The 26,822-nt window shown below is 43.2% G+C and overlaps 1 long non-coding RNA gene across 1 annotated transcript; it reads right to left on the bottom strand.

The window, feature by feature from the left end:
* Positions 1-20,139: 20,139 nt before the first annotated feature.
* LOC144931514 (uncharacterized) lies at positions 20,140-26,822 on the bottom strand. Its single transcript, XR_013636575.1, has 2 exons — positions 21,630-26,822; positions 20,140-21,128 (listed from the first exon to the last, which is right to left on the bottom strand). It is a non-coding gene; the product is annotated as an uncharacterized LOC144931514 (long non-coding RNA).

Consider the following 26,822-nt stretch of genomic DNA (forward strand, 5'->3'; position numbering starts at 1 on the left):
GTCGCTAGTGGAAGACTCAATTGTAAACATCCTCCATTGTGATGGTGATGTGCTTGTGTTGTATCCTGACTTTATCACTGAATATATCTCGCCCATCCTGCAACTATGGCTACCAATACTCCCATCAAAGAGCAGAGGACAGAACCCAAAGTATGTTGTGTTGACGATTACGCAGAAATTTGATGTAATTAAGCGCCTGGAGAGAGGAGAGAACAGGAACAAGTTGATGCAGGAATTCAATGTCGGCTCGTCTACGATCTACAATATCAAGGCGCAGAAGGCAGAGTTACTCCAGTTCGCGACAAATTTTGAGACAAGTAAAGCAATTGAACAATGCCCCGTGCTCTGCACAAACCAAAATTGAAACAATTCGACAAGGTATTGTTTGAATGGTTTGCCTTAAAACGTTCGGAGGGAGCTCCAATTTCTGGCCCAATGCTGACTAATGGAAATGACCGAGGCCTGCGTTTGCTCAAATGGATGGTTGTTTTTTTTCAAACTTTGTCATGGTATCAGAAGGCTTCATGTGTCTGGAGAAAAATAAATCTGCTGATCATAATGTAACATTTTCTAGAAATTTTACATTATGTAAAACAGCGTAACCCCAGAGCAGATCTCCAATGCTGATGAAATTGGCCTTTTTTGGCATTGTTTTCCAACTTCTACCCTGGCTGGTACAGGTGAGGTTGGTGCAGCTGGTTTTAAGTAGAACAAGGGCCACCTGACTGTACCTATGTGTGCAAATGCAGCGGACACACATATAATGAAGCTATTAATGGTGGGAAAATTCACGAAACCAAGAGCATTGAGGACAAGGCACAATGTAATGCATGGATGAGGAAATATTTTTGTACTGGTTTTTACCAGTGAAAGAGCATCTGATGAAACATGGAAAGCCAAAAGTCACAAACGTTCTTCTAATATTAGATAACTGTTGAGCTCGCCCTCCTGAAAAGTTTCATAAGTATTAACTCTGATCACAAGCCTGTTTGATTAACCGGCACCCTCCATTCCCCATGGATGTTGGACAACAGCTTTTCCTGTAGAATAGTAATGCCAATTATTCACCCAGGCAAGTCTCACTCGGTCTGAAGGCTCTATTTTTGCAGGGCCTTGCATTGCGGTGTTTGGTCACTTCCATTATTGATCAAGAGAACCCCAAGAATAACCACAACGCATGTGAGGAGTAACACTTATCGCTTGCGTATCCGAACCACCTCAGAGGCTCATGCCTACAAAAGCTGGTAAAACCTCGTGGTCACCCTTAAGTGCAAACAAGGCTTAAACCTGCTTAGCTTCTGGGATCTGACAGCTGGGCACTTTAAGGGTGGTTTGGTCATAGGCCAGCTTCCACTCCTCTAACGGTATCAGAACATTTTGAAAAAATGTGATGAACTGCTACATCGTATCTTCTTAACATTGCCCACGTAACTGGACAGATAAACTACACAAAATATTTAGTTTCATCCATCTCACATTGATAGCAGTGCTATTTACTCTAGTCTTTCAATTTCAACTCTGATCAAGTAGCCTCTGGTTGAAAATATTGGTGTTGATTAGGTATGAATCATTCTAGAAAACAATGCTTGGGCCTCTTCTGAAACCACAAGTTAATTTTAAAGCACTGACACTGAAGTTTCAGGCAATCTGTGATGACAGCCACCCACAATTATTGAAAATGTCATACAATTTTGTGCATTGCCCGGACAAATTAATTTTGTAAGACAGATTTAAAAAGTTGATAATATAGCTTTCATGCCTAAATTTTTGTACTTATCTCAAACATATATGTTTTATTTATCCTTGCAAGAACCCACTGAGTGGTAAATATTTGAACAACGTCGCCGATAGTTAAAGCTCCTGAAGGGAGAGTGATCAGTGGTGGTGCAGTGATGGGTGGCGTGTGCATAGGTGTGACGATGGAGTGAAGACGACTACGCTGTCACCAAACCCTGACAGCCCCTTGCACATCGACCTCGCAGGCGACGGAGCACAGGTAGTGAGATCTGCCTTTCCCACCTCATCTCAATCTGTTACGGCTCGTGCAAGGAGACACTTTCCAATAGGCTTTGTGTTGTTTCACACAAGGGTGAAAAGGGACAGCAGCTAACAGTACTGTTAAAGTGGCAACAGATCAAGAGAGAGTTAACGTGTTTCCTGAATTGCTCACAGTTATTATAAAAGCTTTGGAAAGAGAAGTGTTTTGTACTGCAGATAGATTCACCCCAAGACGATAAAACAATAGTTATTAATGCAGCATATACACAGTTTGGGACTATGCATGCGCCTTTGAATTGGAATTTAAACATATCTTGCATACATGCATACATATTCCATGTGGTTGGCAGCTGTTGCAATGACTGTCATACAGTCCTGTACGTGCAGACCCACTCTGCAAAGTAGTACACACAGCTGTAGAGCATCAGCCAAGAGGGTCACAGGAGATGAGTTATTTATTATGTTATACTGCCCTCAGATACTCGTAAGCGCCATTAAGGAGTGATTTAACATGGAGGAAATTGCAATTTACAGATAGAAAGCTAAGAATGTGAACGGATAACAACTCGGCATCCAACGAAAGTTCAACCCAAAGAGAGATTGAATCCTTTAGATACACGAAATGTAAATTCAAAGATAGATGCAATCCTTTGATAGATATAACATTTTCTATCGATGTATCTGGATTTGCAGGTAACTTTTCAAATTATATCACGCCAAGCAAACATTGGGCCTACTCTTACGAAATATGATGTCACGACAGTTTTCGTCCACTGTGAATCGGACGCATCACACTTATGGTGGCGTTCAAACTGTGCGCCTCTGAAAGAGTCAGCGAACGTGCCAAGGCTTGGTCCTGTAATATACGACCCTGTTATCCGTGACTTCTGTGTTATGATACACGAATCCTTACCAATGTCACGGATCTTACCATAACCCATATTATTAATGTTATTGTTATTATTACGTACAATTTTGCGCATATTAATTAAAAAGCAAATGTAGTCATGGGCAGTGACTTAATTAGCCTATTAGTCGTGGAATTCTCAGGTATTTTCAGATAAGCATCGGGAGGACAAGGAACAGCCTTAGATGGAAGGCTACAATGCATGTCTGCGATGCTGCGGACAGAATTTGGAGTTAAGGTCACCCAACTTTGATCTCCAACCCGATTTTTTTTAATTGTTTAACTTAATTTTTATTTCACAACATAGTGCTAACATGTGCTGTGTTGTGCGTAACAACCAAACATTTGAATTGTATATTTAAATTTTGCTTGTAATTACGCTTCAATATATTTTTTATATCATATACTTTTTTCTCATTTGCAGTTTTTTTCCCATCCACCACTGAATTTATCCTGTTTTTCACCTTATCTCTTTTTATGTTTTGCAGCTAAATTCCTATTTTCTTTTGTGTTCATTTACATTTTAAATTTGTTCAAAATACTTGCTTTGTGTTGACTGCATATGACTAAATGTACGTAAACATACAATTATGTACTTGATAACTGCAAATACAAGTTGACACACACATCTTTAAAGCATGTGATAATATACACAAAAAATTACACATTACTCTCTAAAGGGTTTCCATATTTTTACCACCATAGGTAATTTGCGCAGTACAGTGTCGCAAATCCAAACTTAAAATTTCTGACTAATCTGCACTGAGTTATTTTCTTTATAGTGGTATGCGGGGATGGATATAATAACATATTCATAAATCTACATTGTTCACAGCTTCAGTAAGGATGTTTCACTTTCTATTTAGTTAATCTCAGCCTACTCTAGAATAAAATAGGAGCAGCTGCTAAACATCCCTTGATAATTCTATAACTAAGCTACAGTGTAACGTGTTTTTTTATTTGTTATCTTCCCATTTGTGATCCACAATAATTCCTATTTTATGTTAATCTCCAAAATTTTGACAATTTAAGATTTTGATTTTTAAAGCTTTCGTGACTGCAGGGATTCATATTCTTGGTTCTTTCGGTAAAGTCACGTAGAAGGGAAAGAATAAAATAAAATAAATATAAAACAAAAAAATGTTTCACGACTTTTCGACTGCAACACAAGCAATCATCATCAGGTGTGAAATCCACAGCAAATTTTCTTGCTGTGGATTTCACACCTGATAAAGAATTTTTATTGTTTTATATTTTTATTATTTTATTATTTCCCTTCTACGTGACTTTACCGAAAGAACCAAGAATAACAATTTAAGAGTTCAAGAGATGTATTTGAGCCGCGATTTTGTGGTCCTATTGGCGCGATTTTAGTCGGCGTTTTTTTGCATCTGGGGTACAAATAAGATCGTCACATGCTTGATTCCCGTGACACAGCACATGGCATTACTACATTAAAATCAGATTGATCAGGGCAGACTTCAGAGAAGATGCCATTCAAAAAAACATAGATTATTTCATATACATGTCTTGTGACATTAACGGTGCAGAGATCACACCACCGCGATGCGGTTAAGCCACTGTCAACTTTCGTCTCATTTTCTCGCAAGCAACGCCTCAACCTCGTGTCAGCCTCAGACACAGTCAATGTGCGTATCTGCAAAAGAAGGGGTGTTTGTTTTTTTGGTTACATTTTCCTTTCACAGCAGTTGTACCAAGGCAGTGATGCTTGGTCACATTTGCTTCTTCTCTCCCATGGAGAGACATGGGCATTATTGTTCAGCTCTTAAACGTCCACTAGTTATATATACAGAGAGGAATTTATAGGCAGAGGGAAAAAGGAGAGTCTAGATTTGAATAGGAGCAACAGCATGGATGGTTGGGGAAAGGAGTCCAATATTAGAGGGCAGCATTGTATAGAGCATGTAAAGCACTCGGAGATGCCCTGACGTTAAGGACACTGACATATACATAATGAACAATTAGATTTGAATATAAATCCTTGGTTATTGGAGTGGAGAATGTGTGGAAGGGAGTGGAGTCAGATGAGAGGATATAATTAGGCCATGGAAAATCCATGGAGGATCTTGAAAATGGTGAGCATGATCTTGAAATGAATCTGGAATTTAAATTGGGATATTTTGCCAATATCAGTTACATTGTTTTAGCTACCTGGGAGGGAACTGGAGAGTGTACAAACTCCATTTGGAAATGCACACGAGTCGGGAATCAACCCCAGATTTGCGGTGAAGCACAAGTGTCACCACTGCACCACCCTTCAACTTTCCAAAATTGCTTGATGTGATTGGTTGTCAGATTTGACCCTCCAAAACATTGAGATTTCAATCCAATCTAGATGTCGACAGACACTGATTATATCAGGGAAAATAATTTAGATGAATAGCAGAGTCGATACCCCATGCCAATGCTGCATTATATTTTTACTAAAGCTTGAATGTAGTTGAGAAACTCTGAGGCTGAGGAAACTCACTGTGCTTGTGGTGTGTCATTCTTTTGATGTTATCCTTGATTGTTACAAGTTGTCTTCAAGCGACAAGCGGAGGAATCTCATGCCCACTTTGGACAAGAAGGTGCAGGTTATCAAGAGGTTCAACAATGTTGATACTGCGTCCCACCTTGCTGCTGAGCATGGCTGCGGTAAAAATACTGCTCATCACCTTCACCCCAGCAGGGACAAAATCCTGTCGCACGTGTCAGCATCCAACAACACAGAAATGCCCTTGCGAAGGAATAGTACAAAGACTACTGTCGTGCAGCAGTTGGACTCGGCACTTTTCTCCTGGTTCAAGCAGAGACAAGCCGCGGGCAAGTCCATCTCAAGCCGTGCGGTTGTCGAGCAGGCCCAGCAGTTGCACCGTGACCTTGGAATCATTGAGCCCCTCAATGTTGGTTGTGGGTGGCTGCACCGGTTTATGCACCGACATGGCATTCATGGCCTGAATGCTCAGCCAGAAAGATTCTCCACTGAAGATTGTGCCACGTCCGCCTTTTGTAGGCGGTTCCTTAGGCTAGTAGATGCGCACGCCCTGATGCCGGATCAGTTGTATGGAGCCACAGAGTTGGAATTGCACTGGAAGGGTATCTCAGTGGCTGGCACGGCAATAGCTGCTCCTGACTTTATTGATGATGAGGAGCCGATTGCTGTGTTATGCTGTGCAAATGCAGCTGGAACTCATCGGCTCCCTCTGGCGTTTATTGGTCGAGCTAGCAAGAGTAGGGTCCTTAATGGTCTGAACGAGGGGTTCCTACCAGCTGTCTACTTCCAGCAGAACCCGACGCAGTCTTACAGTGACATCTGCATGACCTGGTTTCACCACAACTTCATCCCTGCCGTGAAAGACCACCTTAGTACACAGGGCTTGGCCCACAAAGCTGTCCTGGTCCTGGCAGATACACCATCCCACCCTGAAGCACACCCCCTGCATTCAGTATCAAATAACTGCCATATTTTCGCAGTGTACATGCCACCAAGCGCAGCACTGAAGCTTCAGCCCATGGAACAGGGTGTTGTACAGAGCCTCCATCAACATTACATGTGCGGCCTGCTTAGCAAGCACTCGGAAGATACGTTAACCTCCCCAAAGGAGCACGTAGTGATGGACGTGCTGCTTGAAGCCGTGGCCGCATGGACGCAGATAGAAACAGCGACACTCATGGCCTCCTGGCGTGAGCTCTGGCCCAGCGGTGAGAAGCTCACAGCTTTCAATCTGGCGCAACCTGAGAATGGACATCGACATGAGGCAACGAACATGGCACTTCTCCATTGGCAGACAGGGAAGACACTCGGGTGCAGAGATGGATATGAGGAAAACATGCAGACTGGGTGCACCTCGGATGACAATAAGCCCAGCTACAAACTTCCCAAAGATGAGGACGGAGCAGGGGAAAATTATGGCCATACAGATTATAGTGCTAGTTGCTTTAAAAATACAACTAGTGGCATTGTGCTAGATGGGCATTGTTTGGCTAACATTACTGGAGAAAATCATGAGCATGTAGCAGAGCAGAATCGTGGCGAGGATGTCGATGGGGATGATGATGAGGTTAACGAAGATGATGACCCTCCTGCCCAGAATGAAATCAGTGCAAGGAGTGCCCTTATGGCTCTGGAAACAGTGATGCAGTTTCTGGAGCAACAGCCAGACACAGACCACCAGGAGATGGTGCAGCTCCTCGGCACCCGCCGTAAGATCAAATCCAAACTCTCCGTGTCTTTACGCAAGGAAGCCATCAGGCATTTGCTTCATGGTCATGGACACCTACGCTCAGGAAAGTCTCCTCGTTCTGGCCCGCATTGTTCGACTACGATGAGCTTATAGAGGCTAAACATCCAATTACACGGCTATCTCACTAATGTTGCAGTATCCCTTTGCCCGACTCCCATTTTGAATCATAGATTCCTGATCGCATATCGTCTCAATGAAACACTGTTTCATTGTGAATAGTTGTAATTGTATATATATTAATTATGCATTTGGTATAACAGCTTGGATAACTGGCTCACTTTTGACTGAATAACATGCAATTTCATTGTGAAATACAAATATGGCTTTTGATAAAGGGCACAAATCATAGAGAAATGCAAGTTGAAAGTTATAGTGAGTGACAAAAGAGGAGCAGTTGGATCATGGAATAAATATAAATTTGAGACATCAGATGCACTATTCAGACAAATATATGGATTTGGGCACAACAAAACTAAGATGCAATGCTTACTGATGGATGAGACGCGTGACGGAATAGCAAGGAAGGGAAACGTGCCCGAGCAGAAGACTACTGTGGAGATGGAGCATAGAGAAGGCTAGTGATGATGGAATCACTCTTATTGGTTGAAGTATACAAGTTAGCTTTTTAAAAGTAATAAATAATCAATTATATATGAATCAGGAAAAACGTGGCAGACTTAATAAGAATCTATAGATTTCTATTTAAAGCTTTCGTAACTGCAAGGATTAATCTTCTTGGTTCTTTGGGTAAAGTCACGTAGAAGGGAAATAATAAAAGAATAAAAATAAAACAATAAAATAAAATTCCTCAACTCATTGGGACGCTGTCTTTCCGACAGCCCTGTTCTTCACTTGAGGACGGCTGCTTGCGTTATGGCCGAAACGTGAGAATTATATTTTAATATGTTTTATTTTAATTATTTTATTATTTCCCTTGTACGTGACTTTACCGAAAGAACCAAGAAGAAGAATCTATAGCTTAAAGCTGTTCAATCAAGGAGACTCTTGAAGTCACTTTGAGCATTAGTTACATAATCAGAGCTTTGTATGGATCATTCAGTGGTATTCCACTCTTTAATCAAACCATCGAGTTTGTCATGTTGGTGAGAGATTTTCATTGGCAGTGCAAGGTGAACAATGCAGCATGTGGGGTTTTTTTGGTTAAAGTTGTCTCCTGCTGAATTGAGCATGGGTGGCACTGCACTAGTCTCCTGTTTACAGCCCTGAGCCAGTGGTATGATTCTACATTTCTATGGTGGGTGTAACTAGAATTATCCTAGGCCAACTGTTGATGAATTCCCCACAATTATAAATGGGAGAGGTGAGATAGCCAAGTAGTGGTTGAGTTCGATTGTTGCAACGGTTTTCGGTAATACTGAAGGCATTGACCAAAAATACGCATCGTCTACTTTACAGTGGACGTTGAGTGAAAGCTATGTGCGCCAGTGTCGTGCTCTAAACTTTCCAGAGTTGAATAATTAATCACACATTTTTAATTGGAATTACAGTACCAACAGCAACATTGCCTCCGACCGGCAGACGAATGCCCACTTGCAGGCTGGTGCTGCGTCACCTTGTGCCGCACAGGGACCGCTGTCTTCAGGGGGGTTCTCCCCAAGGCTAAAAAAGAAAACTACCTCTGGGCATTGGAATGGTTGAGATGAGACATTGTGTCACGTGCATTTAGATGTTGGGTCAAGCACCCAAAAAATGTGAATCTTTATTCTATGTAGGTAAATAATACATACATTGGTATACCCTCATGCGTTTTTCTTTCATCTGACCCGCCCAATTGCCTCAGAAAATTGAGAGTTGACGATGTATCTGTATTTAAACATGATTTTATTGTACGTGTACTTTTCCCCCAAAATTTCAACTTTTTAAATGTTATTTTAGCTTTTGTTATAGTTGTATTGGGTTTTCATAGAATGTATTTCACCGGGTTACAATAAGATGATACCAAAATTGTAATGTAACAGATGCAAACTAACAGAGATGTGCATACTAATGAATACGTGCGTCACTCATAAATTATTTACTTAAATCAATTTAACTGCATTGATTTCTTTCATTTTCAAATACTTAGTTCTAAGGGTTAACTCTTGAGTAACCAATAAAGTAATTCCGGATGTATGTGTTGGTGCCTATAACATTGGATAGTGTTAAATATTCTGCTGATTTATGCATCCACACCTTTAGGACTGGATTCTAATGAGTTTTGCATATTAAACGTATATTTCAGTAATGTGTAGTTGAGTATATCGCTTGCATTTTTTATACAAGCATGCTGGGGCGAAAGACCCATAAAAGCTTCTCACTCTGCACCTTGGATTTGCACGGTTGGCTACGTACAGTGCGAAAGAAGTTCAAGATACATACCCACATGTTTTTTTTTTATTCATGTAGTTGGTGTTGTTGAAGTGATATAATGTCCTTTCTCCAGGAAAGCCTCCCTGATTCCCAAAGCCCTTTTTCAGAAGGATCCTGCTTTCAGCTTTATGGCCAAATCCATTAATCAGCCATGTACCCTCACGCATATGAGCAGCTTATATTTAAGTATCTGCACAAATGGATTGTTGATTAAATCAAGTTAATGCAATTTGGCAACCTCACAGCCCGTTTTGGTTTGAAAATGTATAAATCTCCATGATACACCAATTCTTCTCTTTCAAGTGCCTGGATTGGGTGTCAACCTATTCTGGTAAATGGGCTTTACTCGGGAAATAATCTGATATCCGAATTGATGTGGTAGAGTATATACAAATGAAACTTATGACGGTACCCCGGGTTACCATAGTACCCTGGCTCTCGCATAATGTCTGTGATGCAGTCATTTTTAGTCTGTTGATGGTCGGCGGTGCGGCAATCGACTCATCTCAACGAGCTGTACACGATGCACTATGGTGCGTACGAGCGTTCAGGGTTTCAGCGCAATCGTCCTCGCTGCGTTTCAACATCGCGGAGTAGCACTGATTTCGGATTGATTGATACCCCAGTTGCAGAATTAAGTACAACCCTGGAAAAAATAGTGTCCCAGATACAATCTATTTAATTGCCTTGGCCATTTTGTATTATTTGGTACCCTGGGGTACCGCCATAAGGATCAAATAAATATTGGATTTATAAAAATATATAGAATGCACCATTTGTCAATGAAGACCTCCCCCATACCCTGCCAGTCATGGGGGGGGGGTTGTTGCACCATTTTTCACCATCCTGTGAGGCCATTGTGTGCCTACATCAGTCAAAATTTGCCAATTAAAAAAATTGGGATTACACATAGTAACATTTCCTGTCACTATAAAACCTCCACTCTGAAGGAGATGGCACGTACTTTAAAAGTAATTAAGATGGTTTTAAAATGTATGCTCAACATCTTATTATACTCTAGATCCTGTACTCGAAAATAAAACCAATGAATATTTTAAGACCTGGCTGTTTGGATTTAACAGATTAGTACGAGTCGAGGATGTGAAGAAGTTAGCCTTGGTTGCTCGTGCTGGGGAGCATGTGGACAGCATTGACCTGGGTTTCTTTCAGTCCTCTACAATAGCTATACCAGCCCCATGATACCTGTAATTGATGGAATCTAAATGCCACATTCACAGAGAATGCAACTGACATTTCATTAACATTCTGGATTATACGAGCAGCCTAGCTTGAGTTTGTGTACTTCATCCAATGGCAGTAACTGTTGAAAAAACATCTTAGAAAAAATGAAAGCAAGATTGGGTAAATGTGTACTTAGAGCGATTGTAACAGTTGGTCTTAGCATGGCAGGAGCTATGGTCATGAACATATTTCCATATGATTAAAATGTATATGAAGCCTTTAGCACAACTTAATCTGTTTGCTCCTTGTATTCACTCGCGGGGGGCTCCTGATGCTTTGTAAGTGTTTGCCTTTATATTGCTTTACACGTACAATTTTTTAAGTTGGGGAGACAGTGAAACAAAGGGGACATGTTCAGCTCGAGACCATTCAAACATATTTCGGCAAGATTCAAGTGAGCATGCTGCTTTGCTCACTATCATCCTATCAGTGCCTTTACCCCATTCCAATGTTTTGTTTAACATATGTCTTTGTGTCGTGTCTATGTTTTGCATTCAACATCTGCACTTACTCTTTAGCTTGGCCTCTCAATGCACAGCCTGATAAAAAAAAAAGTACACAATTACATTCTTAAGTTTAATTGTAATTTGATAATATGAGACCAAATGCTAGCGGCGTCCTCAGAGCAAAGCTCCTAATACACAAAGTCCCAAAGTGATAAAGTTGCCTCACACCTCGGTTGTCTCGTGCACGTGTGTATAATGTTACTGACAACGTAACTGAAAAGCAAACAACCCCAACAGTTGTTTTCTTTTTGTGCTTACAACCTATCAAGATTGACCGCAGGGGCATCTATAAGCTGCTGACCATTGAGCAGAAGGTCGAGCTAATCAGAAGGCTGCGTCAAGGCGAGACGGTGTCCTCGCTCGTGGCCGAGTACGGCGTTGGCAAGTCGACGGTCTACGACATCAGGCGCATGGCGGACAAGATCCTGGGGTACGTGGCGGGCGTGGACAGGCTAGCTGAACCTGCCAAGCGCAAACGCATGACCAAGGCAACCCTGGCCGATCTTGATGATGCCATCTTCGAATGGTTCTGCCAGATGCGGGCGTGCAGCGTGAACATAGATGGCCCCGCGCTCTGCTCGAATGCCTTACGACTGCACGAACAAATGGAAGTTGAAGAGCCTTTTGCGGCGAGCTCAGACTGGCTCAAAGACTTCAGCAGCCGCCACGGCATCCAGCCATTGCCGCAACTGTCCGGGCCTATGGACATGGATCCGCTCAGGGTGGCACTGGAGGAGGCAAAGCATGCAGGTCTGACACGCGAGCAGGTCTACAATGCGGTTGACACGAGGATATTCTGGAAGCGCTTGCCCTCAAAGAGCATGGTGTCACGCAGCGCCGAGACCTCTCCAGACAGCGGAGCTGCTGGGTATAGAGTCATGGTGCTCTTATGCGCCAATGCTAGCGGGACGCACCGTCTTAAGCTCGCCGTGGTGGGCAAGGCGAAGTGGCTGAGGGTCTTCAAAGGCCTGGAAGCGCTGCCAGTGGACTACTACACGCGTTACAGCACACGTGGGGTGGAAGCTGCGATGCTGCGAAGATGGTTCAACGAAAGGTTTGTGCCAGCCATCCGGCAGCACTTGCGTGCCAAAAAATTGCCCGAGCAAGCTGTCCTCTTCCTAGACCACGTGCATTCGCGCACACAAGCCAGCATTCAGAGCGACTGTGGAGACATCAGGTTGGTGTGGCTGCCGGCTGGCTCCGTCTCTCCCCTGCGTCCAATGTGGTCGAGTGCCATCCGTGCCTTCAAGAGGCACTACTGCTGGAGGCTGTTAGGGCGGATGCTGCGACCGCCAACTTTACCCGATGTCCATGGCGAGCGTGCTTTAAGATCGTGGGGACAGCACTCTATTAACGACGCCCTTGTCGACACTGCCTCTGCCTGGGAGGATGTACGGCCGGAGATTCTGCAGAAGTGTTGCACGAAGCTTTGGAAGTCTGGGGAGTTGGAGGAAGCAAGTGGAGCAGAAAAAACACATGGGTCAGAGGAGGCTGAGGAGCCTTCGACTGTAGCATTCTTGGAGAGGATTAATCAACTGCCCCTTTTGTGTGACGTGGATAAAGCTGATGTTGAAAAGTGGCTGACTCATAATGATGAGGTGGAGGAGGAAATGTTTGATAACCCTCGCAATCCTTCATCATGTAACGACCAAACTAAACATAGGAACTTAATTGTGCAAAATGAGGATGGCGACAGTGGGGAGGAGCACATGGAAGAGGATGGAAAAAGGTTTGGGGTGGTTGAAGCCGCCGACGCGAAGTCTGCAGCTTACGCAGTGCTGAAGTACATGGAGCAATGTGGAGACTTTAATCCGGAGATGTGCAAGCAGATGCAAAGCATTGCAGAACTCGTGGGCAAGCGAGCATGTGCAGGTCAAAATAAGAGTCCGTAGTTTCTTCATGGCAAAAACATCGTTTATTATACAGTTTATGTAGATACTTTCAGGATTGCGTAATTCGCCATAAAATGCAATGTTTGTTTTACATTCAGCCACCAGGTGCATCATTTGACCATTTATTCAACAAAATGCACTATAAGTGCACGTGAAACAACATAACTTCAACAAAAATGTATTGTCAATCTATGCCCTCAGTCGGCAATGCGGATGTCAAGAATATGAAACATTCGAAAGTCTGCGCCATTCGTGTCTTTCCTAGAATGGTCATCAGGGGGCGTGATAGTCCACGAGTTGCCAGCACGCACCCTGTACTGTATTCCCTCGTGTCTTTAGTCTTCTGCACAGTCGGATACTTGGCTCAAACTCCCTCCAGCGTGTCTAAAGCTTAAGCTGCTTAAATTTCACTGTAATGCCCCCCTTCGAGTTATGAAGCAGCATATTCCCTTGGACCTCGTTCCCAATATGCTAAATGCAGTGGCAGGCCGTGTATTTTACACCTAGGCCTTCAGTGCTATCCTCCCGCAATTAAACCGCATTCGAATAACCTCACCATGACACTAGGGCTTTAGGCTATTGTCATTCAACGTAACCACCCCATATTCACAGTGACAGTAACCTTTATCGAGTGGAATAAAGTGATTTATCACGAGACTATGAGAGTTACAATACACTAATTGCAGAGAAATTAATACATGACTAAAACCAAGGATGTACCACTATTACGCAGTATGACAGGATGCTGCATCACAAATATACATTGCATAGCCCAAATCAATGTCATTACCAAAGAAACAAGAACAAACTCACAACAACCAGTCATTTACTCATACGACCACCAAGCAAGCAAAAATGCCGTAAAACACAAAACACAATCAGGATTCAACAGGCTTCCCCACAAAAAGAAAAAACTAAAAATCTAAAACACTACATCTAAAAATCTAAACGTCACGAAAGTTTAAATAGATCATAGATGACTAGGGGTTGTTCGGGGGGGCCTGTGGCGCCCCTCAACCATTTACGGCCTTCGGCCAGGAGAGTCGCAAAAAAAATTGCACACCAACGATTCATTCACGCAAGCACCCGATGCTCCGTTTTGAAGTTTAAATTAAATATCTTTGAATTGTAGTGTTTTGAATTAGGTAATTTTTTTTCTTCATTAAAAGCTTATATCATTTTACATCTGGAAGACTTAATTGAAAACGACATTTCGTGTGAATCCTCTCATCGTTAAGTAGATGACCTTGCTGGGGGTTCGGTTCGATGCGGACTATCACCTGTTTGGGATTGCGGGATCGAGATAAGGCGACAGAGCTGGCTGTGCGAGAAGACCGCAGTCTGCAGATCAATTCAAACGTAATCGAATGTCTGTCCCTGCGCCTCCGTCCTTCATGCAGGGGACGCGTAGGTTTGCAGCGCCCCCTGCATGAAAACGACAGAAAATGCAGCATTCATCACAGATAGATAAAGTTGTGCGCTTATTTATATAAATGCTACATTACGTGCTAGCTAGTTTTACTTCAGTTAGATAACTGGCTCTCTGATCACGCCACATGAAAAATGCTAACGTAGGCAGTTAGGCCAGCGAGAAGGCTCCGGCGTGTCAAAGAATACGCCCAACATGGCAAACTCGAAATCTGATTGGTTAAAGAATGACAACCAACAACATCGTCCCCATTTGCTTCAACAGCAGAGGGGATTCACTCGACATTCTGAAGGCCTCAGGGTCGATTTTTCACCAGAAGAGGTGGAGAGCACAGGTAGAAAATCTGATTGGATAAAAGCTCTCATTTATGAGCTGCACTGGGAGCAGTGCAACTGAGGGAGAGGGTAGCAATGAAAGTACGTTAATAGACTGATAAGAACGAACTTTGTAAAATGCATATAGCATTAATGAAAATATATATTAAATTATAGAAATATAATTTTCTGATTCTGACAATCTCTCGGCCAGCAGAGAAGGCCTTGCTGGCCCGCCTCTGACTAAATGTGTGGCCAAAAATGTTGGTCTTTTCTCGATTGATCTAATAAGACTTTTCTCCCCCTGAATCTCCGATAGAACTTCTTTGTTACTCTTTCCATCAAACAGTTTCTGTATTTGACACCATTACCCACATCTCAACTCTCCAGCCATCCCATCTCTTCCTTTTCCACTTTCCCTTCCATCTCCATCATTGCCGGAGTCTCGTGTTTTTGTGAATCATCTGCATCAACCTACACCAGTGGGCTTCGATGTACTCTTTCCCATCTGGAGTTTCTTTTGCCACCACTTTTTCTACAACTTCAACTTGTCTCCACGTTCACCTTTCAGGAGCTCAAAGCTCCACATTCTCATGCTCAATTCCCCGAGTGTTATTCAATATATTTTTCACAATAAAATACTTACATTTACCTCCAATTTATCAAGTAAGACGTTTGAAATCCGAAATGGGACTGTTGGTAGTTTGTTTTAACACGAGTGGTGGCGTAGCCTCATTTGCCATCTGTCGTTAGTAGGAGTCCTCTGGTCAACCCTTTCCTGAGGTTGGTACTCTGCAAAGCCAGAAAATTAGTGTCCTGATCAGATGAGGTCCCCTCTCTATTATGAATACAGCAATGCTGGTTGGAGGACTATATTACTGGTAGGAACGAAGTGGACCAGACCACCAATAGATTAATGTGTCAGTCCGTCCGTCTGTCCGACAAGATGGCCGCCCGCTCCCCCTGCGATCTGTGAACTAAACAAGATGGCCGTCGCTTCCGGCGCCTCACGGCGAAACTTTAAACTTCGCTTCAAACTTACTTTACTGAAACGCAGCACGTTTTTTAAACACAGAGACAAGATACATTTATTAACACAGAGACGAGATACATTTAATCGCCTTATTTGTGCACGAAAAGCACGGCGCGAGGCCTAGTGCGGCAAGCTTCGCGAGGCCTAGTGCGGCAGGCTTTGCGAGGCCTACTGCGGAAAAGGCATCGAGAGGCCTACTGCAGAGAAGGCTTCGCGAGGCCTACTGCAGGGAAGGCTTCGCGAGGCCTACTGCAGAGAAGGCTTTGCGAGGCCTAGTGCAGAAGGCTTCGCGAGGCCTACTGCAGAGAAGGCATCGCGAGGCCTACTGCAGAGAAGGCTTCGCGAGGCCTACTGCAGAGAAGGCTTCGCGAGGCCTAGTGCAGAAGGGTTCGCGAGGCCTACTGCAGGAGGCTTCGCGAGGCCTAGTGCAGGAGGCTTCGCGAGGCCTACTGCGACAGGCTTTGCGAGGCCATCCGTCTGTCTGATAAGATGGCCGCCCGCTCCCCCTGCGATCCGTGAACTAAATGGACGTCGCATCCGGCGCAGCCAATGACATCGCCTGTTGCAATCCTTGCTCTGTGGGCGCGCGAGTCAGTGGGGAGGGGGGTGTGGACGTCATCGCTCACCCCCCATGCACAAATCATTTTCTTTTTAACTCCTCTATACCCGGTCGATATCCCTGTACCGGTATTAGTATTATTCCTACCAGCCCACCCCGCAGGGTCCTGTTCTAATTAGTTGTGCGGAGGTTAAGTTCAGTCATTACGTGATTGTGAAAATGTACAGATAGCGTGCTTCTTCGCAATTTCATTGACTGATTATGCAATCTATTTATGATTACATCCACAATGTGCATTCAAATTAATGAAACATTCAAATTTTAAATGGCCCATTTTTTGCCTGATCGTCAAAGCTACCCCATATCAAGACAACATATTCCTCCTGTGTGAGGTATTGCATGCTTCCACATTTAAAGAATTGTAACGATTTGGGGTTGCGATTCAATTGGAGAATATATTCTGCTTATAGTCTCGTTTATATTGTCCCGTCTACATTGTCTTGTTTGTATGGTCTGCCTTGGTTGTGTAGTATATCTCGTATCTCTGTTGTATTGTTCACTCCATTTCTACCATCTTGTCTCATTCTTAGTTTCTCACGTGTGTTCCATGAATTTCATTTTCAATCCAATGTTGTTCCAGCAAAATAAATATAAACTAAGCATCCGCACTGCATTACGAATGCTTCACTGATGCGGATGTATTGAGGCCCCACACTCTTAATTATTGGTGCTGAACCATCAACCTGTAGTGTCCATAAAGGTTTTGCTATTTATGAGCGGTGGTGGCTACGCACACCTGCAATCCAGCGCTGTGGACGCGAGGGTTGGTGCATCACACAAATTCGTACCACCATGTCCTGACTTGCCAGGGTATGGCAGTACAGCAAGTGGATTCATTTCTATTTTACGGGGATCGAGTGTTACCCCCCCCTCACACATGTGGGTTTTGTCACTTGTATAAACCCTCATGAATTGAGTTGGCCAAACATCCCAAAATAGGACCACAGAGCCAGGCCAATTGTTTTTGCTGGTTCTGGCAGCCATGCCATTTGTCTGTTCTGAGATGCGATTTGCATGAATTATGCGATATTCGACACAATCAAGAATGTAAATGTGGAGAGCTTATGAAAGTATGAGTCAGTATAAATTCGCCCTGTATTTTCAAAATTACAGTTACAGCAGGGAAATGTTGCAAGTTCATTGTAAAATGCATTTTTTGCCGATCGGTACAAGAACACTGCAACATTTCAAGGTGTTTTTTGTCATGTATTTTTTACATTTTACATGTCCAGGGAGATGCCATGGTCAACCAAACCTATATTTTGTTAAACAGTGTTTTTATTATAGCATACGGTTATATTGAGCTTTGTACAAAATGAATGCAATGCCAAATAAATGCTATGAATAAACACGAAAATTGAAATCACATTTACTGATGGGTTACATATTACTTTCGGTGAAGAGTCCTTTAGAATAATGCATAGGGAGCTGACACTGTCTAACGGTTAGCTTACTGGACTTGCAATCTTGAGGTGGCTGGTTTGGTCTTCCGGCAATTCGGTTGAAACAATGGAGAGTTATAAAATTCCTCTGCCTCCGTCAGAGGGCCCAAAGCTGCCAGAAATCTGGTCAGGACAAGAGTAAACCAAATATCTTTCAGAGGCTCTCTTGAATGAAGGCCATTCGGCCAGTAGTGGCGTGAGAAACAGGGGCAAATGTACCATGCAGTGACTTAGCTCACTGTGTCGTTTGACCATTCGCATGTGCCAATAAGTGCATTCATTAATACAATTCCACGAGATACGATGACCGGCTCCTTTCGGAATTGGTAATAGATTCGAAAATGGTTACTGATTTACTGGTTATAATTTACAAATCCTATAACAGACACGTTCACACGTGCACACACAAAGGCAAATATACCCCATAGAGCTCCAACAGGGAAAGTACTGTTAGCGAGCACCTATGAAGACCAACACAGCATACAAGGGGATAATGTGACCAGCACCACACCGGCCACCTTGGTCTCCCCAACGCTGATGTTCACGCACACCACCCATTTACTCATTTAAGGCTAAGTAGACCTAGGCATACCTGTCAACCCCTTATCAGTGCCTACCTTATTACAGACTAATTCAGACCTTATGTGTCATCCCGTGCCCATTTTTATCTCAACGTTCATCCTACAAAGTCCCACCACAAGGGAGAAACACAAACAAATAGACAAAAAAAAAATTGCCCGCAATGAAACGGCTGTACGCCATATGGACCTGAAAACTCAATTTCCCTGTACAAGAATACAGTGTAAACCGTACGGGTTGACAGGTATGCCTAGGGGAGGCCCCGGACCAGTTCAGATAATCGCCACTGATATTAGCCATGGCCGGGAATCAATGTTAGGTTGCTTACCGGATTGTTAATGCATTGTGCCAACCACTGTGCCACCACTCCTCACATTCACACGTACTCTCACACATACACTTTTACAAATTCACAGATATACCCACTCACTCCACACCAATCTCACTCACATACCAATTCATCAACCGATTCACGAACCATTACAGTATATATATAAAACTTGCTCATGAAATAACTCACCAGCTTACGAAAGAACTCACCGGCTCAAGCACTCACTCACAAACTTGCTCACGCTTTAGTCACTGACTCACCAAATCACTCAGCTAAATCAGTTATGAACTCACCTATCGCCATACTCGCCAACGAACTCACACTCTCACCAACTCATTCACTCACCAACTAAGCCATGAACTCACTCGCTCATCAAATCAATTGCTCACACTTAATTCATTTTACAACCAACTCATTCATCCTGCTTCTGTCCCCACAGTGCTATTGTTTACATACTGCAGAGTATACGCTTGAAGACTGATGAGTGTGTATGGAAGAAACAACAGCGGAAGTCACACCACTTCAGTGTGACCGAGCTGGATGTGCAGAACAGTCAGTAACATGATTATCACCGGAGCTCAAGTCAAAAAACCCCTGACCCTGAACCGCAAGCCCTAATTCGAATAACCTTAACCCTTACCCTAACAACCTAACCTTAATATGATCACCCTAATAAAACTAACCATAACTCTCATAACCCTAGCCACCATAATGCAAACAACTCTAATAATGCTAACTATAATCCGAACTACCCTAGCCCTAACCTATCTATCTAATCACCCTAACCATAATCATAATAACCCTAAACCGAACCTATATCTAATCCACCCTAACTCTAACCTAAGCCTAGCCTAACCAAATGCTAAACTTAACCCAACCCTTGCCCTCATCCTTTAACTATTATTAATATTCTCTTGCTGTGCTATGGCCTCCTCAATATTTTACTCTCTTCACAATCTCTTGCCACTTTAATCGAATATACTAATATCCTCATCTCATCCCGCGATATCATTTTCTGTCAATTTGCCTTTCTCTGTCTCCCCATTGGCCTTCATTCCATTGTCAAACATTTCCACTTGATATCCGACAAGCCCTGCCAAACTCTATCAGTGCTTTTCACTTTGGAATTTATATCTACTACAGTTAACTTCATCAACCCAGTACAGCATTTAATGAATTTAATTTAATTACTTTGTGACACGTGGGCCATAACAACTTATAAACGTATACTGCAAGGCACTAAATCATTTCTTTATTACGCTCATGGTGTAATACAATACAGGAGATCAATACAATGTTTTCACCGAGTATCAATGCAATGGAAGTGTAAAAAAAAATAGGTGACCAAAATGAGGCAAATTGTAATGCTACAGCTTTGGTTCACTTTCTGCTTGTGTCGTCACCGACTCGTGCTGATGGCTGGTGTTGTTGTAGCGGTCACTGGTTGCTCCTTCCAAGGATCTTTTAAAAAAAAGGCAATAGTTGTAACATTTTTACGTCAGTAAGCAGCTTATATCACAATTGCCTATTAATATGCACAGGGGATGTGTTTTTTGTGTCTACAATTTATTATAACAGGCCAGGGAAATATGGGAAAATAAAGCTCTTTTTTATTGCAAAAGTTTTGAAGATGTCATTTTAAAAACGGGTCACAAGTCCTGCCACAGTTGGTGGGGCAAGCTGGGCAAGTGCAAACTTCCTTCTCAGTTAAAAACTGGGCCTGATTCCCATGTTTGTGAAATGCAGTTTTTATAATACTTTGGGAGAAAATGGTAAAATGTTAAACAGTCATTATGTCACTTTCAGAAAACTGAATTTCTGCCAACACATGAGTGAGAGGCCACTTTTCTCAAAGGGGTCATTTGGACACATACTGAGCTTGATGGTCAGGCCCATGACAGTGCTGAGTAGCAACAGCAGCACCAGCACCAAGGCCACCCCGAGGATGAAGGCCGTGAGTCGGTGTGTCCCTGCCCCCTGGCCTGCCGTGGCGGAGTCGGCATCGCCACGTGGCTTCCAGCACATACTGGCCTGTCCGCTCACACCTAGGCCCATAGCAACACGTGTACAAGAGCAGCCTCGTGCGGTTAAAGAAGCAGGTACGGCATTGGTATTGCGTTGATGAGTTATTAACAAGTCTCACCTTGCTGAAGGCTGTGAGGTACCATCGTAGAGGGCTGCCTTTCATTCATCTCCTCACCATTGCCATGTCTCTCTGTCTGTACCAAGTAGAGTCATGGGTCACTTGGCTAGTGTCATTTATTTTAGCCATACGTTTATAAAATAGCAATTTCTAATTTAACTGAATTTATTCACTCTACAAATCAAACTTCTTAGTTGTTAAAAGGAAAATTCATATACATGTGTAAGCATTCTTTACAAAAAACACAAATCGTCTCTTTGAAACTACTGGAATCTAATGTTTTAATTTAAAAGATAAACCTTTCCAGGGTAAAGCAACCATCATTTACATTTTTAAAATTATATATCTTAAAACATAAAACAACCTCAGAGGGTTTTCTTATAATAATGAAAACAAAGCAATATCAATGATTGATTTACATGTCTTTCCTCTCAAGACAACAATTTTTTCACAATAGGTAGAGGTTAATTTGATAACATCACGCAGGAAGTCTCACAAACTCAATTGCACTGTGAAACAAAGCTGCAGGCGCCACAACGTCACGAGGCAGAGGGATGTAGCCGCTGGTAATGTTTACCTGTGTCGCTATCGAAATCATCGCAGTACTTTGAGGTGTCGATGGATTTCCCATGCTCTGAAGAAACAAAATATTGACGATCAAAAAAACACGCATTCCCACTACACGTCAATATTCATTACAGCTCCGTCGGGGTGGGGGGCTATTTAAATGTAATCTGCACGAAGTGAAGTGAAAGTGTCTTTCTGTAGCATTCTTGCTGTACTGCCTCCTGCAGGTCCCCAAAGTTGTCTTGTAGGTTGGGTATCTCACTCGCTTACTCTATGCGCGAGCAAGCAACCCCACGCCCCGCCTTATAATCCTGTGACGCCGTGTTGTTTTATCCCATTCACAGTTTCATCATACCTCATACTCTGTGTGCAGCAAGGTGGCGTGTGGTTAAAAGCACCTGACTCGCAGTTGAAAGGTTGAGAGCTCAATTCCAAATCAGGGTCAAACTGTGGCATATGAACCGTGCTTGCCCTATAGAGATGCTGGCCAATACAATGGTGAATGCAGAATTTCCACCACTTAAGCCTGGCAACAGGTGAGTGTCGTCCCACCCCCCTTTAGAGTCGGGAGGCGCTGTGATTTCATGAACGTTGGAACAAACATGAATACGTGCGGCTGGGCGTGCTTCACGACAGAGAGGAGACGACCTGGGTGGCCGGCGTGGGTGAAGCCATCGCGTCTGTATTCTTGCCCAGACACAGCCTGAAGAGTTGGCTCTATAACGACGACGACACGGTAAACATACAGACGTTCAAACTGCTTGCCATACACGTAATGCCAGTGGCATTGTCATCCGAATTATGAGAATTCATTGAACAGTTAAGGGAAAGGGGTGGGTGGTGAAACATGACGTCTACTTTATTGACAAATGACATTTTAGGTGGACATCAAACTACATATAAGCACTTTGTAATTACCGTAATATGAAATGACCATCATGTTGATCATTTGTATTACACTTGCATGCCCAAGATGGATGCTCAGGATAATCGTGTCAATGTGATGCGGTGGCACACTGAGGTCAGGTGGGGGAACACGTGGCCCGAGCCAAGAGGATGGAAGGGTGACGCGTGGACGAAGAACCACAGCCAAGACTAATAATTAAGGAGGACGATAGTAACGAAGGTGCGAAAAAGGAGATAGGGGGTTGGAGGGAACTCAACGGAGATATATTTTGGCAGGAAAAAGGGGGAAGGAGGAGGCGCTGAGAGGGACTTGTGAAATGTTCCAGAAGCTGGGGAGTGAGAGGCCAGATTTCGGGTGTGGGGTCGGTAGAAGAAAAGGCTGAAAAGTGAACTTCCTGCAAGTGCGCGTTGTGGGTAACTGGAGCTAGAAAGTTCCCTTACCAGGACATATGATGGCAAAGTTCCCTTACCAGGATGACTAGTGTGGACATAGGATGAATAAATAGCTTCATATATATCATTTAAAAAAATTGCGAATATAAACATAGGAGGCACTTTTTTTTTTACCAGTGACAGTCGTCTTCTTGCGTTACTTTCCGTGCATTCGTTCCTTCCCAGCTCTGGTTAAGACGGCAATCAGTTTCGGACACTCGCAAAAGTGAATCCACACTTTGTTTATATCAAAATAATGCTGCACATGTTATTGGTGTTTTCCATTGGGTTCCCATTTACATCGGGAGTCAAAACCGATTAGCTCTCTGGTTCGGCTTTGGTGCACCAATAACCGTTTGGACCGGTTGTGTCAGTCGGTTCAAAAGTTGTGAAAGGTTCAATTCCAATTAGCTATGGAGTAAAATCTATTTTAAACCAGTTATTTGCAAAATTATCCAAACAAAGACCTCGTATCAGCTACGTTGCAGGCACTAGGCTACACGTGAGGACTTTCTTTCTAAAAGTAAGCACATTTTAATTGGAGAAAATACATATTTTTTTTTATAATTATACGGTTCAGCCGAACCTTTAAAAATAATTTTGAATCGATTGAAGCCAGTGGCACTGCGCCATGAACTCGGCAACCTGACTTCGATTTCTGGTCACAACGTACGTAAGTGGCGAGGGTTATCTGACACGTTCCCCCCCCCCCCTTTCACCAACTTATTGGGAGGGCCTTCATCCAGCAATAGATGCACAATTACTTCTTTTTATATCCTGCTCTTGATTGGGATACCATGTTAAATATAAATTTTACTCATCCTATTAATTTTCCAAACCAATTTTATTCAATAAAGCACTTACTCAAGCTAACTCCCCCCCCCCCCCCCCAAAACTGAATTGTAAACCCAATGAATGTAATTGTTTGAAATAATAGTTACAGATAATGTTATACTGCAAAGCATAGAATGATAACAACTGCACCTGCGTGGCATGCATGGGATGGAGTTGTTTGATAACGAGCGATTTCTTCTGGAAAGCCGGTCCCAATTGCACTGTGCTCTGAAAAACACTGCACCCGACATTGCAGCCCAGCTTGGAAGTTGGAACAACCACACACACGGTGCCACGCATCACTTACACTTTACACCCCAGGTGAAGTTTCAGAGTGGCATCTTTTTCCTAACAAATCCATAGCAATGTCACCAAGCATCCCTTCAAATGATGCAGTCAGTAAAAATTATATTTTAACCAAGGTTGTAAATCACAAAAGTCCAATGTCAATAAATTAGCACTGCTTCAAATCGGTGTGTTATGCTTCATAAATATTCGCGAATGAGCAAGGTGCTGATACAATATTAATGTTTAGAATATAAGTTAGGGGCCGTCCATAAATGACGTCACGCGATTTGGACGATTTTTTACCCCCCCCCCCCTTCGTCACACGGCGTCACAAAAAGTCAGACCTCCCTCAAATATGACGTCACAAAGCTCTGCCCCCCCCCCCCCCCAAATAAAACATGCTTCAAAACTATTGTCATTGTAGTGCGTATTTAATGTGGCGCTGCACTCTGATGTTGTAGGAGAATACATTTATTAAAAAGTCTATTTAATTAAGTAGAACGTGTTTATTTATTAAAAGTTGCGCATTTGGATGTGACGTCACATTTCTCAAACCCTCCCCCCCCCATCGTCACATGTCGTCACAAATGTCTGACCCACCTCCTAGGTGCGTGACGTCATTTATGGACGGCCCCTTATATCTTGTGCTTGATTTTATGCCGTAAATTATTTCACGCAAATGTTATCACATTATGTCCAAAATAATCATCTGTTTCTTAATAACAGCATGTCTAGCTATGTGTGTCAGTGGTTGCGCTGGATTAATTATCCCGAGGCCCTGCACTCTGCTGGGGTTTCCTCCCGTGTGGGTGAACCGTTGGGTGGGAGCCGAAAGGGGACACTACGGCCTGCAGGCAATGCATCTCATGGGCTAATCATGCTCTATACTCTTTGGTTTTTTCGGTAAAGTCACGTAGGTAAAAAATAAAATAAATTAAAATGAAAAAAATTGCTTCCGATACGTCGTGATTTCATTTCTTTTATTTTTTACCTACGTGACTTTACCAAAAAAACCAAAGAGTATGGATCCTTGCAGTCACGAAAACTCCAAATCTATAATTAATCATGCTCTACTCAGCGGGTGGGCTGAGAAGACTTGCAGCGAACTCGCCTCCTCGGCTATAGGCTGCAGGTGATGGGGTTGCCGGTAGGAGGCGAGTTCTGGCGTGAGGATGAGCATGGCTCTCGGACGCTGCTGGCTGCCCTCCCGGATCACCAGTGCCCGAGGTCTCCCAGCCTCCTCCACCATCCGCCTCGCGAGCTTGAGAAACATTGTAGAGACACGGCAAGCCGTGACATCAACACCAACAAATGACTTGTGTGCAAAACTACGCCTTCGAAGTTGTGAAAATGTTTGTGTGTGTTTATCAATGTATTCTTTTTTTACTGGTTGTAGGACGAAATCCAATATTTCAAGTGAAACATTTCTCAATGTTGGAACTGCCTACAGTGCCTACTGACCGTCTGCTGTTTGCGATGTGCGCTGTCGTGGCTTAAATTGCACACGAATCGAAGAGATAATCATGGACAGCTGGACAATGATGGGTCACAAGGACTGAAATTTGAAAATTAAACAGTTATATACCTTGATTATAGACGTTACAAAATTGGCTTTTGTGTCAGGAAACTTGGTGTCCATCAGCGTAATTATATGACCGAAACATGTAACTGTGCAAGTCTGCTCACAAAACTCGTGTGCTCGGCAGATGACAAATAAAAGGGCAACATAAAGCCGCTGCTGAGCTTTAATGGTGGAAACATCTTGTGCCGTGTCGGGTTTTGATTAACAAAAAAAATTCGCATGCCCTCATATCTCCATCTGTGCCATCTGGCAGCTGCTGTCATGATACGCTGAAACGCGAGCACACCATTGTCAAGGCGAGCGTGGAGCAGTGTCATCTGGAAAATTGCTCCATTGGACATTTATATCAATTCCACACCGGCAACGTTCATCGCATCGACACAAAACACGACTATAGATACTGTATGTTACGCATTCACATTGCCTTTGTAAAAAAATAAATTGAATACGATTGCGTTTTACACATTCATATTTCGTTGCCATCAAATGCAACATTTCCCCTGCTGTGTTGGTCTCACCTGATGACGGTTGCTTGTGTTGCGATCGAAACGTCGTGATCTATTATTTTCTACCTACGTGACTTTACCAAAAGAACCAAAGAGTATGGATTCCTGCAGTCACGAAAGCTTCAAATCAAGACTCAACTAACATTGATAAGGTACGGCGTTTAAATCCCGGTTAGGGTCAACACAACCCCCCATCACCCGCTGGAGCACGTAAAGTTCGTGCCCATTTTTTTTTATCTATAGTGGTCATCGTGTGGAGAGGCTGGATTACACTGCTCTCTGACACAACAACACTCGTGATTATTTTGAGTTTGGCATTCTGTAACTTTCCGTCGAACTTGGATCCATATTTTTAAAGAGAGTGTCCTTGCCTGTAACCTCTGGAAGTTCACCAGAATTGATTCAAGCAATCTTGACGGCTGAAGAGAGATGGTGTTAAAACCGGTTGGGAGTTTGCTTGAACTGAATCAAAGCTGATGAAAACACATTCCTGCGGAGGGAGCTGGTAGGAACGTTAGGTTGGTCGGTCAATGGCCAGGGTCAACGGCGGCGTGGTGTATTCCGCAAATATGGCCGACTGTGAGGGCGGGCACAAGCCGGCGTGAGTAGGTTAAACGTTGAGTTTTATAAGGGCACCACGGGGTGACCAGCCCCT

This window comes from Lampetra fluviatilis, chromosome 1 (genome assembly GCF_964198595.1).
Source record: "Lampetra fluviatilis chromosome 1, kcLamFluv1.1, whole genome shotgun sequence".
NCBI lineage: Eukaryota > Metazoa > Chordata > Hyperoartia > Petromyzontiformes > Petromyzontidae > Lampetra > Lampetra fluviatilis.